General features: G+C 46.5%; 1 pseudogene; it reads left to right on the plus strand.

The window, feature by feature from the left end:
* Positions 1-185: 185 nt before the first annotated feature.
* Positions 186-2725, plus strand: LOC101433096 (synaptic vesicle membrane protein VAT-1 homolog-like pseudogene; annotated as a pseudogene).
* Positions 2726-12490: the final 9765 nt, after the last annotated feature.

Consider the following 12490-nt stretch of genomic DNA (forward strand, 5'->3'; position numbering starts at 1 on the left):
CCACATGGGAGGTCTGTGGTTCAAACCTCGGGCCTCCATGACCCGTGTGCAGCTGGCCCACGTGTAGTGCTGATGCGCGCAAGGAGTGCCGTGCCATGCAGGGGTGTCCCCGGCGTAGGGGAGCCCCATGCGCAAGGAGTGCGCCCCATAGAGAGAGCTGCCCAGCGCCAAAGAAAGTGCAGCCTGCCCAGGAATGGCACCACACACAGGGAGAACCGACACAAGATGACGCAACAAAAAGAAACACAGGTGCTGTCTTTCTTCTGAGGAACTAGGATTCGATTGTCCATTCCATGGACAATGACTAGATGAACTCTCTCGTTGTGAAGGCCCAAGCTGTAGTTCAGCTGTGTTCCACCATCCCTATTGTGACTGCCTTTGGAACAGCTTCCACTTTGAAACATGAAGCAATCAAAGACTCTCTGACCCACCTGTTTGACAGAAATGCAGACTATGTGCAAGAAGTAAAAAGAATCTGTGCTGAAGGTGTGGACATCATTTTGGATTGCCTCTGGGGAGACAACACTGGGAAGGGTCTCAGCCTTCTCAAACCACTGGGAACCTACATTTTATATGGTTCATCCAACATGGTGACTGGGGAGACCAAGAGCTTCTTTAGCTTTGCAAAATCATGGTGGCAGGTCGAGAAAGTGAATCCCAGCAAGCTGTATGAAGAGAACAAAGTCATCGCAGGGTTTTCCTTCTAAACCTGCTCTTCAAACAGGGCCGTGTGAAGAGTGGTGGACAAACGCGTAGGGCTCTACAACCAGAAGAAGATCAAGCCCGTGGTGGACTCTTTGTGGGCCCTGGAGGAGGTAACGGAGGCCATGCAGCGGATCCACGACCGAGGGAACATCGGCAAGTTAATTCTGGATGTAGAAAAAACCCTGACTCCCCTGATGGCCAACGACAGCACAGAGACCAGTGAGGCAGGAGAGGAGGAGGAGGACCGCGAAGGCGATGGCGAGAACAAGGAGCGGATGCCATTTATCCAGTAACCCAGGACCATCAGGAGAGCATGAAGGATGGGTTGGAAGAAGAAGGCCAGGCTGAGAAAGCTCTTCCGTGCCCCAGTGAACAAAAGCTGTAGTCCTGTGCTTGTTTTGTTGTGTTTGTCTGCAGTCAGCTGAGCTAAAAAGCCGTTGATCACTGTTGATTTCTGCATTTAAGTGCCAGTCCCATTCCGTGCAGTATTTCATCCCTCTCCCATCTGTGAGTTCTACTCTCCCTTCTCCCCTAAATCAAAACCATCCGTCTTTGGGTCCTTCTCCACAGTTCTAGAACCGCCTTGCTAATTAATACAAGCCCACAGTCCAATGCCTAAGAGACCAGACGTGGGTAAAGACAAGTTTGGATGGAAAGGAATAATTACAATGCACTGTCCAGGTCCTGGAAGTCTTCAGGCCAGTGATACTTTTTGCTGCCAGCCACCCATGTTTCAGGCAAGATCTCTTGCCAACTTGGCTGGCAGAAAGAGGGTAGGCCAGGAGACATTGTCATGGGCCCATACATTTAGAACCTCTCCAAAAGCACTTTCACTCTCCCTATTTAAGAGGCAACTTCCTTATGTTCCTTTAGTTATTCCACTGTCAAAAGGTTTGAGCCACTCTCCTGTAACTTTCTGGTGTTTGATTCTTTTACTGGTTCTTACTGGTATAACAGGGAGACAGGTGGAGATTTTTCAGGATAGAAGATGGATCAGCAGCATGAGTTTGAGAACCAACCACAGAGTTTTCTCTTCTGAACCTATATCCTATGAGCAAAATCCATACGTATTTTAGTTTTAAGAAAACTCACCAGGTGTGGGACTAATTCAGAAGCATTACTGAGACTCAACACTTTGCTCACTCACCACTGGCATGACCAATTCTGCTCTTTCCAAATCCTGATAGTAAGCAGCACGATTAGCGTGGATTCCCCAGGAAGAGCTCCCTTGTACACCATGGTTGGAAAAATCAATGGGTATCTTTTTTCTTGCCAAAGCATGTTCCAACATGCTGCAGACTCTACTGATAAGATACAAAAATGATGATGCTCAGCATCGGATGCCAAAGGTGCAGTTCCTTCCCTCTGATAGATAAAACTGTGATTTAGACTCTTCTCCTTGGAAATCAGGGCCCAAACTTGCCGGCTGCACACGTTTGTCTGATTTTCCAGCTCCTAAATCCCTGAGAAACCCCTGCCCCCATCTTCACCCCAACTTGCTGGGCTTGAGAGGTAGACACTGTTACCGTCCAGAAAGAGAAAGGCTTCAGGGTCTCCACAAATGGCTTCCTCGGTCTCTCCTCCCGTCCTCTTAGCCGAAAGGTTTACTGCATCACTCACAAGCCAGCTGGAGACGGTGTTAGCACCCCAACTCGCTTTGCATTCTGGAAGGCATCAGAGGGTTCCCACATGGCCCTATTTCTCCAGCAATGAGCCTTAGGGTAGACCCAGCTCTTCCGTAAGTGATGGGAATCAATACAATGCAGCAATTATCTATTTCCAAAGCCCTTTTGCAACAAATATTCCCCGGTTAACCGTATTCTTTTCCCTAACCTAAGCCTGCGATGATGACTTATTTATGCCAAATATTTATCTGAAGGAAGTTTCTCCTCATTGTGAATGTATATGTAAAATAAAATGTGAAAACAAGAAAAAAAAAAAAAAGAAACACAGATTTCTGGTGCCGTTGATAACAACAAAAGCGGACAAAGAAGACACAGCAAATAGACACAGAGAACAGACAACCGGTGTGGGGGGGGGCGGGAAAGGGGAGAAAAATAAGTAAATAAATCTTTAAAAAAAAAACACACATATGTTAACATTTTCTTCCAGACTTTTTTGAATACATGTGCATATGCACACTTCCTCCTGCAACCTCCACCCTCAATGAGCATATTTCCAGGTACTAATCAGAAAGTGAGTCAGGGAAAGTCAGTTTTATGAAGAAAAAAAAGGAGATAAACCTCTTCTCTCGCTTGCTATGAAAAAGATGACTAAACAGCTCAGACATGTCCATCAATTCATCAACCTGACAGAAAATAAACCATTGCAGTAATCAATGGTTTTCAAAAATGGAGATAATGGAAGAAATTACAAAGGTAAATATGGACAGGTTTATTTACAAAGCATGAAAAACCACTATTTAAGTTTTGTTGCTAAAGAAATATAACTATCTTACTCCAAAATCACGACCAACACTAAAAGGCAAACCAGATTGAGGAAATGTTTTACAGACAATGGTTAACAATTTTATTTTGTAAAGAATGCACACAATTGACAAGAACACAGACTGTTCATGAAAGAAGCAACACAGTAAATAGGTCATTTTCTACCTCACTAGTAATCAAAGAAATATAAATTAAAAGAAGTAATCATTTGCAGCCTTACAAATTTTAAGTTTAAAAAGCTGGTAACACCCAAAGCTGGTGGTGCTGTGAAGAATGAACACTCATACATTTCTGGTGGGAAAATGACTTGCTAGAAATCTTTTGGAAAGCAACTTGGCAATATGCATCAAAAGCTTAAAAAATGTCCAGACCTTTTGACCTGGGAATTCCTCTTCTGGGAACTATTTGAGGGAAATAATCCTAAGTTAGGACAAAGTTATATGCTCCAAAGTGTTTGAAGAAATATTTTTATAACAGCAAAATTGAGACAAAATCTCCAAGAAGGAAATGATTAAAAAACATAAGGCACACTACTGGATGGATTATTTCACAGCCTGTAAATTCATAGCAAAGCAATCTATTTTTAAGAAGGGAAAAAATGCTTATAAGGTTAAACAGAATACATATATGCATATGCAATATGATAACTCCAATGTAAAACGCACACTACAAATTTATTCATAACAAAAAGAGTAGAGAGGAACACCACAAATGTTAACAAATGGGCAGAAATGATCTGATTTGTTCTGTTGCTTTTGCTTCTCTCTGTGTCTGTATCCTTCAAATTTTCTTTGCTGAGAACTGTTAACTTATAATTAAAAAGTTATTTTAGGGAAGCAGACTTGGCCCAGTGGATAGGGCATCTGTCTACCACATCGGAGGTCCGTGGTTCAAACCCCGGGCCTCCTTGACCCATGTGGAGCTGGCCCATGCGCAGTGCTGATGCGCACAAGAAGTGCCGTGCCACACAGGGGTGTCCCCTGCATAGGGGAGCCCCACGCGCAAGGACTGAGCCCCATAAGGAGAGCCGCCCAGCACGAAAGAAAGTTCAGCCTGCCCAGGAACGGTGCTGCACACATGGAGAGCTGTCGCAGCAAGATGACGCAACAAAAAAAAAAGACACAAGATCCCCATGCTGCTGACAACAACAGAAGCGGACAAAAAGAACATGCAGCAAATGGACACAGAGAACAGACAACTGGGGCGGGGCGGGGGAAGGGGAGAGAAATAAATAAATAAATAAATCTTAAGAAAAAAGGGAAACGGACCTGGCCCAGTGGTTAGGGTGTCCGTCTACCACATGGGAGGTCCGCGGTTCAAACCCCCGGCCTCCTTGACCCACGTGGAGCTGGCCCAGGAATGATGCCGCCCACACTTCCCGTGCCGCTGACAACAACAGAAGTGGACAAAGAAACAAGACGCAGCAAAAAGACACAGAGAACAGACAAGCGGGGGAGGGGAGGGGAATTAAATAAATAAATAAATCTTTAAAAAGAAAAAAAAAGTTATTTTTTTAAGAAGTTATGCCAGAGAAGCAAATTTGGCTTGATGGATAGCGCATTCACCTACCACATGGGAGGTCCAGGGTTCAAACCAGGGCCTCCTGACTCATGTGGTGAGCTGGCCCACGTGCTGTGTTGATGCGTGCACAAGGAGTGCTGTGCCGTGCGAGGGTGCCCCTGTGTAGGGGAGCCCCATGCACAAAGGGTGCGCTCCGTATGGAGAGCCGCCCTGCATGAAAAAAGTGCAGCCCACCCGGGATGGCACCACACACATGGAGAGCTGATGCAGCAAGATGATGCAACAAAAAGAGACACTGATTCCCAGTGCCGCTGACAAGAATACAAGTGGACACAGAAGAACACACAGCAAATGGACAGAGAGAGCAGACAATTGGGGGGAGGGTGACTAAAAACTAAATCTTAAAAAAAAAAGAAGTTATGCCAAAAGATGATGGGCGTGTGCCAATTTGGTGATCAATCATTTAAGTTTTGTGAAAAACAAGGGGGAAGAAGGGATCCAAATGGTGTATCCATCACAGACTTTCACTCTGTTAAAACAGTGATGGTGCATTCAAAGAAGTTTTGAAGTCAGTCCTTTCACTGCCCTGGGCCTCATCTATACCATGGCATAATCATCCTGATGATCATTCCTATTTTGTAGGGTTATTTTGAGAGTAAGGCAAGATAGAAAGTGCCTTTTGCCAAGAAGACGGGATCCATTGTTGCCACTTGGGATCCTAGTATATATCTGATGCATAGTAGGAACTCAGTAAGACACAAGACAGCGGCCCGAGGACTTCCTTTTTTCAAACTCTGAAGTCGAGGCCATAATTTTAAAATCTATAGCCCTTCCTAACATCGCCACAAAAAAAAAAATCACTTCTTCCATTCTTGAAGCCCAAATTCAAGCTCCAGATTTGAGGCTCCCCATCCACCCTTGTGGTGCTTACCCCTACTTTCTCAACCCCTCCATCTTAGGGGGCTCAGTGGTCCCTCCAATATTTGCCAGGTTTCAATGACTTCTCTGAGCTCACACAGGCATATTCGGGAGGCAGTTATTCTTGTGTTTTCCCTCTGATGCTCAATCCACAAGGCCTGTAATTTTGTGTGTGGTGGTGTTAGCAGGCCTGGAGGGGACGTTTCAAGTAGGGCCTCTAGAGTCTAAGACCTGGCTTACAAAACTGGCTCACAACCAGCTATCTGATCTGGCCCCTCCCCAGTCTGTATTCCAGTTTCCTCATCTGTAAAATAAGGGTAACAGTATCACCTGCGCTGATGGAGGGTTGGTGAGAGGAGCAAATGGGATAATGTATGTAAAGTACTTGGCCCCACCCTACCTTGGTCCTTTGCAGAATCATCCCACAGAGTTGTGTTTGAACAATGTACTCTGAGCTTATCATCAAAGGCTATGGAATTCAATCTCCATTTGCTGTCAAATTTATGGAAAATATTTTCAATGTATCACTCCATTTTTTAACCTGAGAAATTATTAGAATTTTTGCCAAGAAAATTGGGACATGCCCTGTTCTCTGATATCAAAAGTTCAATCTCTTGTACCTCCTGAAAAAAAAAAAAATTTGTAGGGATTCTGTATTTTCTGCATGATTTTTCCGTAAATCTACAACTTCTCTAATTAAAAAAAAAAAAAAAGTTCTGTGACCATCTCATCTTGTTTCCTTTTTGCCTTGGCTCCCAGGAAGCTCTGTGCTAAATCTGATGGTTAGTGATAGCAGCTCCATTAAACCTAATGGGCTTAACTTTTTATTTTCTGAAACTCATTGCACACGCCCTTGATTAGAAGCGGTCTCAAATCCTTTTGACAGAGGAGAAGAAGAGAGAAGAAGGAAGGAGAAAGGAAGGAAAGGAGGGAAGGAGGGACAGAGAGAGAGAAAGGAAGGGAGTCAGCGATCTGATAAAAGTTTGAAAATAGAGCTTGTCAGGCCAATGTCCACTATATCAACTAGGATATAGGTTTGACTTCTCTAACAGAAACAGACACCAGTGCTGTTGTGACTTAAACAAAATAGGAGAGTATAACAATCTGGTCATAAGCAGTTCCAGGCTGGTATGATGGCTGCAAGGTAAGAGCCACCCTGGCTGCTTCTGTCTTGTTGCTCTACTGTTTCAATGGGCTTGTCTTCGACCACATGTTTGGAGACGGATTGCTACCATGTCTGCGTCACAGCCAGGGGGAAATGGCAATGCAGAGGGCGCACCTCTTGGGACTCAAGACCTCACAACCCACTGGCCAAAATTTAGTCACATGGTCACTCCTAACTGTGAGAGAAGCTGGGATATTTCGTCTTTCACAGACATTTACCCAACTAAGAATTAGGGTTCTATAACTATAGAAGACGGGAAGAACAAATATTGGAGGGCATCTACCAGTCTCTGCCACATCTGCCGTCTCATGGTTTTTTTTGCCATTAGATGAATGTGCTGCTGTCTACCCCAGCTTCCCTCCCACTCCCACCAATCACCCCAGCCTCTATGCTGCTAGGAGAACACTTTCTGATTAGAGGGTATTATGGTACTCCCCTGCCCACAAACCGCCCTGGTTCCCTACCAAGCAATACAGTGATTCTCAGACCTCACCTTACACCAGGAATCCCCTGGAGGACATGCTAAGCCAGACACGGCTGGACCCACCCCCCAGAGTTTCTGATTTGGTAGGTCTGGGCTCTGACAATCTGTATTTTTAAAGTTCCCAGGGGATGCAGCTGCTGCGGCTGCTTCTGCTGCAGGTCCAGGCTCCACATTTTGACAATGGTTGACCTAGAGAATAAACCCATGCTCCTTAACCTGCTATTCAAAGCCTGGCTCAGCCTGGTGTCAACCTACTTTGCAGCTTCAGCTCTTTTCCTTTCCTTCCCCCTCCACACACCCGGGGCTCCAGTCACACTGAAGTTCTCACTTCTTCCCAAGCAGGCCAGCTGTTCACACCTCGGTGCCTTGCTGTTTCTTTGGTCTTGAATGTCTTCTTCTGCCTGGGAACTTCCTTTCCAAGTCCCGCCTGAAGCCTTTCCCCACCCTTTAATCTGTTGTTAAGTCACTCTGTGCCCCAAGTGCCTGCAGACTTTGTCTATTCTTCTACTATTGCTCTTATCATCACTTGCTGTTGTGATTATCTGCCCAAGAGTCTCCCCACCACGGGAGTCTTAGTCATTCCCAGAGCTTTTCAGCCGTGGCAACAGAGTCCCTGAGGGAGGGAACCAAAATATGAATGTGGAAATAGAAGCAAGTAGATGGAGTAAGTGGAGTGAATAAGTAAATGAAGTAACTGGGTGGATGAAGAGAATAAATGAGTGAGTTTACACATGAACTAGTGAGTTACGCTCCATTTATGCTTGGTTCTCTCCACTGAGTCCTTGCACCCCGGTCCAGGAAAGGAAATCCCACAAAGTTCCACAAAGTCCCAAGCACCACTTTCTTCTCAGCAGGAGTTAGCCAGGACCCAGAACCCACTGGGTCAGTCTCCCGGAGTGTGCAGGAGCTGGCAGGGGCTGGCAACCCATGGTGAGGTCAGGTTCCCGATCTCAGGTCTTAACTTCCACCCAATCGCCCCTGTTCTCACTCATCCTGGTGTTTCTAACAGTTAGTTGTGGGCAGACTTGCAACTCCTACCCTCTGGTTTATTGGACTTACCCGAGCCAGCTAACAGGGACGTGAAGAAGGTCAACCATCACACCAGGGAGCCAAGAGTGCCTACAACTGCAAACAGAAGAACTGCATCCAGCATCCAAGTGGAATCTAAGCACCCTCTCAATATAGAGGTGGAGTGGACATAACCATCCCAGGGTCCACGAATGGAGGAATAGAGTATGGTTTAGAGTGGACTTACTGATATTCTATTCTGGAACTATTGTGATTAGTAATGGAAGTAAATGTAGCATTGAGATGGAGAAAGTGGCCATGGTAGCTGCTGAGTGTGGGGAGTGGGAAGAAGAGATGTGATGTGGGGGCATTTTCAGGACTTGGAGTTGTCCTGGGTGGTACTGCAGGGACAGTTACTGGACATTGTATGTCCTCCCATGGCCTACTGGGTGGACTGGGGGAGAGTGTAAACTATAATGTGGACCATTGACCATGAGGTGCAGCAGTGCTCAGAGATGTATTCACCAAGTGCAATGAATGTCCCATGATGATGGAGGAGGTTGTTGTTATGGGGGGAGGAGTGGGTGAGGGGGGTGGGGGGGTATATGAGGACCTCATTTTTTTTAATGTAACATTAAAAAAAAATAAAGACAAAGAAATTTTAAATAAATAAATAAAAGTTAGTTGTGGGAAGCAGATGTGGCTCAAGCGATTAGGCTCCCATCTACCATGCGGGGGTCCCGGGTTCAGTTCCTGGAGCCTCCTGGTGAAGGCAAGCTGGCCTGTGTGGTGAGCTGACACAGCGAAAAAGAGACACAGAGGAAAGACAACGAGAGACACAACAAACCAGGTTGCTGAGGTGGCTCAAGTGATTGAGTGCCTCTCTCCCTCATCAGAAGCTCCCAGGATCGGTTCCTGGTGCCTCCTAAAAAGAGAAGATGAAAAGAGAAGACAAGCAGACACAGAACAAGCAGCAAATGGATGCAGAGAGCAGACAGTGAGCACAAGTGACAAGGGGTGAGGAATAAATAAACCTTTAAAAATAATAAAAAAGGGAAACGGACTTTGGCCCAGTGGTTAGGGTGTCCGCCTACCACATGGGAGGTCCGCGGTTCAAATCCTGGGCCTCCTTGACCCGTGTGGAGCTGGCCATGCGCAGTGCTGATGCGCGCAAGGAGTGCCGTGCCACGCAAGGGTGTCCCCCGCGTGGGGGAGCCCCACGCGCAAGGAGTGCGCCCGTGAGGAGAGCCGCCCAGCGTGAAAAGAAAGAGCAGCCTGCCCAGGAATGGCGCCGCCCACACTTCCCGTGCCGCTGACGACAACAGAAGCGGACAAAGAAACAAGACGCAGCAAATAGACACAGAGAACAGACAACCAGGGGAGGGGGGGGAATTAAATAAATAAATCTTTAAAATAATAATAATAATAATAAAATAAAATTTAGTTTTAAGACATTTGGGACTCTGGAGAAACAATGCTCTACAGAGTGGACACTTTCTAAGGCCACGCCACAATAGGCTCTTCCACTAATCTAGTGATGGGGAGTCAGGAGTGTTTCAAACTAAAACTGGACCCTTGAGATGCTGCATCAAATCTCTCTCTTCTCAGTGGGGTCCCAGCGTCCTCTGAACCCCACAAAGGGGCCATCCTTGGCTCTGGCAGACACTGAAATGGCTGTTAAGAAGGGACTCTCTGGGAAATGGACTTGGCCCAGTGGTTAGGGCGTCCGTCTACCACATGGGAGGTCCGTAGTTCAAAACCGGGCCTCCTTGACCCGTGTGGAGCTGGCCCATGCGCAGCGCTGATGCGCGCAAGGAGTGCCCTGCCACGCAGGGGTGTCCCCCGCATAGGGGAGCCCCATGCGAAAGGAGTACGCTCCCTAAGAGAGCCGCCCAGCGCGAAAGAAAGTGCAGCCTGCCCAGGAATGGCACCGCCCGCACTTCCCGTGCCGCTTACGACAACAGAAGAGGACAAAGAAACAAGACGCAACAAATAGACACAGAGAACAGACAACGGCGGGGGGGGGGGGGGGGGGGGTTGAATTAAATGAACAAACAAATCTTTAAAAAAAAAAAGGGACTCTGTCTCGCTGTGGTTGGCAAGTGTGTCAGGGATGCTGCTATCTGGAGGTGGTATCTGTTCCTGCACCAAGGCTGTGTACCCTCTGCAGGGCATTGCACCTCTTTGAGCTTTAGCATCCTAGGTTTGTGGTGAGGATCAAATAAGATGTGTGGGTTAAGGGCCCAGCACAATACCAGGCAAACTATGGGTCTTACAACTCATCCTTGATAATTAAATCTCTTTCCTAGTAAGCCAGTCTTCTAGGGTTCTTCCTTCCATTTTTATCTCCCTTCCTACTTTGTTACAATACCACCCATTTTTGGAAGCTCAGCTCTCATCCCACTTGTCCCTGTTCCTAGAACTCTCTTACGCCTACAGTACTTATGGTCTAGCCTAATGTATATAGAAATGAGTGGTTAATTAAGAGCAGGCGATTTGCTAGCAGGGCTGCCATGAATGGTTGCATAGGCTATGCACGGCCCAAGTCTAGGGAGTACGATTCCATCGACTATAATGGGAGTAGAGCCCCAGTGAATTGTGTAATGAAAGGGTCTGAGTTTGAATCCTGGCTTGACCACTTGTCAATTGTATGACCAGGTAGCCTTCTAAGCCTCAGTTTCCTCCCCATGTGGAGATGTTATTAGTACCTACCATAGGGAGTGGTTAAGAAGATTGGGTAGTTTAACAAGTTTACAACAGTGAGTCGACACATATCTAACATTTACCAAGACAAGCATTTAATATTATTTTCATAACTAGTTTCTCATTCATGTGTGGGTGTCTTTTCTCTCTGAGAAGATGTAAGCAACCCAGGACAATGAGTCACTGAAAAATTGGGAGGCCAGCCCTCCTGCTAGCCTCTCTCTCTACTCCATCCTTCTGTTTGCCAAAATCCACTTTTACAGTCAGGCCTCTTTTAGTTACAAATGACAAAACTCCAAAGCAAACTAGCCTAAGCCAAAAAAGCATTTGTGTGCTTATGTAATTGGGAGTTCCAGTGGAGAATGCAGTGGCTTCAGGCATGGTTGGATCCAGGGGTTTCAGCTGCATCATTAGGACTCTTGTCACCTTCTCCATCTCTTGGCTCTTGCTTCTGCTTCTCTGAGTTGGCTTTATTCTCAGGCAGGTTCTTCCGTGTGGCAGGACACCAGGTCACCGGATGGTCTGTGATGACATTCTGTGGCTTTTAATCTAAAAGGAAGAGAAACTCTCTCTCCCTCTCAGCAGCCATAGAGCAAATCTTAGAAAAGCCTCTGATTGGCTCAGCTTGGGTCACATGCCTACTCCTTGGACCAATTATCTCACTAGAGGGATGCGGCATTGTGATTGGCCAAGCTGGGGTCAGGTTTGAAAGTCTCACAAGAGCCACATGAGATGGGAAAGGGGCAGTTCTCCAACAGAAAGAGTGGTGCTGGGCATACACAAATACTGGCTGTCCTTGTCATCCTTCTTCATGGCTCATTTGCCAGGTTACTTCTCAGCAAAACTTCCTTTCCCCCATTCCTGTGTAGATGTCAACTTTCCCACAGTAAATTGCAAATTATTCCCCAACTCTCTTAGACTAGATTGGGAACAATTTAAAGCAAGATAAGAGCATATTTATTCATCTATATCCCTCAGGCCTAGCTTCCTGCCCAGGCTATGGAAGGGACGTGGCTGGCAGCCTACCCATTACCAACTTCCCCCTCCCTTGCAGATCTTTGTTGGGTTCCACCCTCTCTTCCCCTGCCTTGTGCTTGGTGGGACAGCACATACCACTTTGATGAGTTTAAACCCATTAGTGTCACCTTTTGCCACATTGTTTCAGGAATGAGCATGTGAGACTGAGTTTAGACTACCAAGACATCAGTCTCTGGAAAAAAGTCCTCCTCATCTTCTGGGTGGGCCAGGGGTAGTGTTTCTGGACATGAATGAAATAGCATTTGCCTTGACCCATACCAACTACCACCATACAGCCGGGAAACCCACTTTAGGTGGAAGGTGACACCGTGGAAGGTAGTGTGGGGACATCTAAAGACTCTGGACCCTTGATGGCCCTGTTGAAGTGCTAGACTGGCCAACCCTGAAGGCTACTTTGCCTCAGGACATCCACACCTACACATTTCCTTATAGCTAATCCACTTTGAGCTGGGGGTGTTCTTTTATCTGCAGTCACAAGTATTCTCAGAAAGTTCTCCATGA

Source organism: Dasypus novemcinctus, chromosome 26, assembly GCF_030445035.2.
Source record: "Dasypus novemcinctus isolate mDasNov1 chromosome 26, mDasNov1.1.hap2, whole genome shotgun sequence".
Taxonomy (NCBI): domain Eukaryota; kingdom Metazoa; phylum Chordata; class Mammalia; order Cingulata; family Dasypodidae; genus Dasypus; species Dasypus novemcinctus.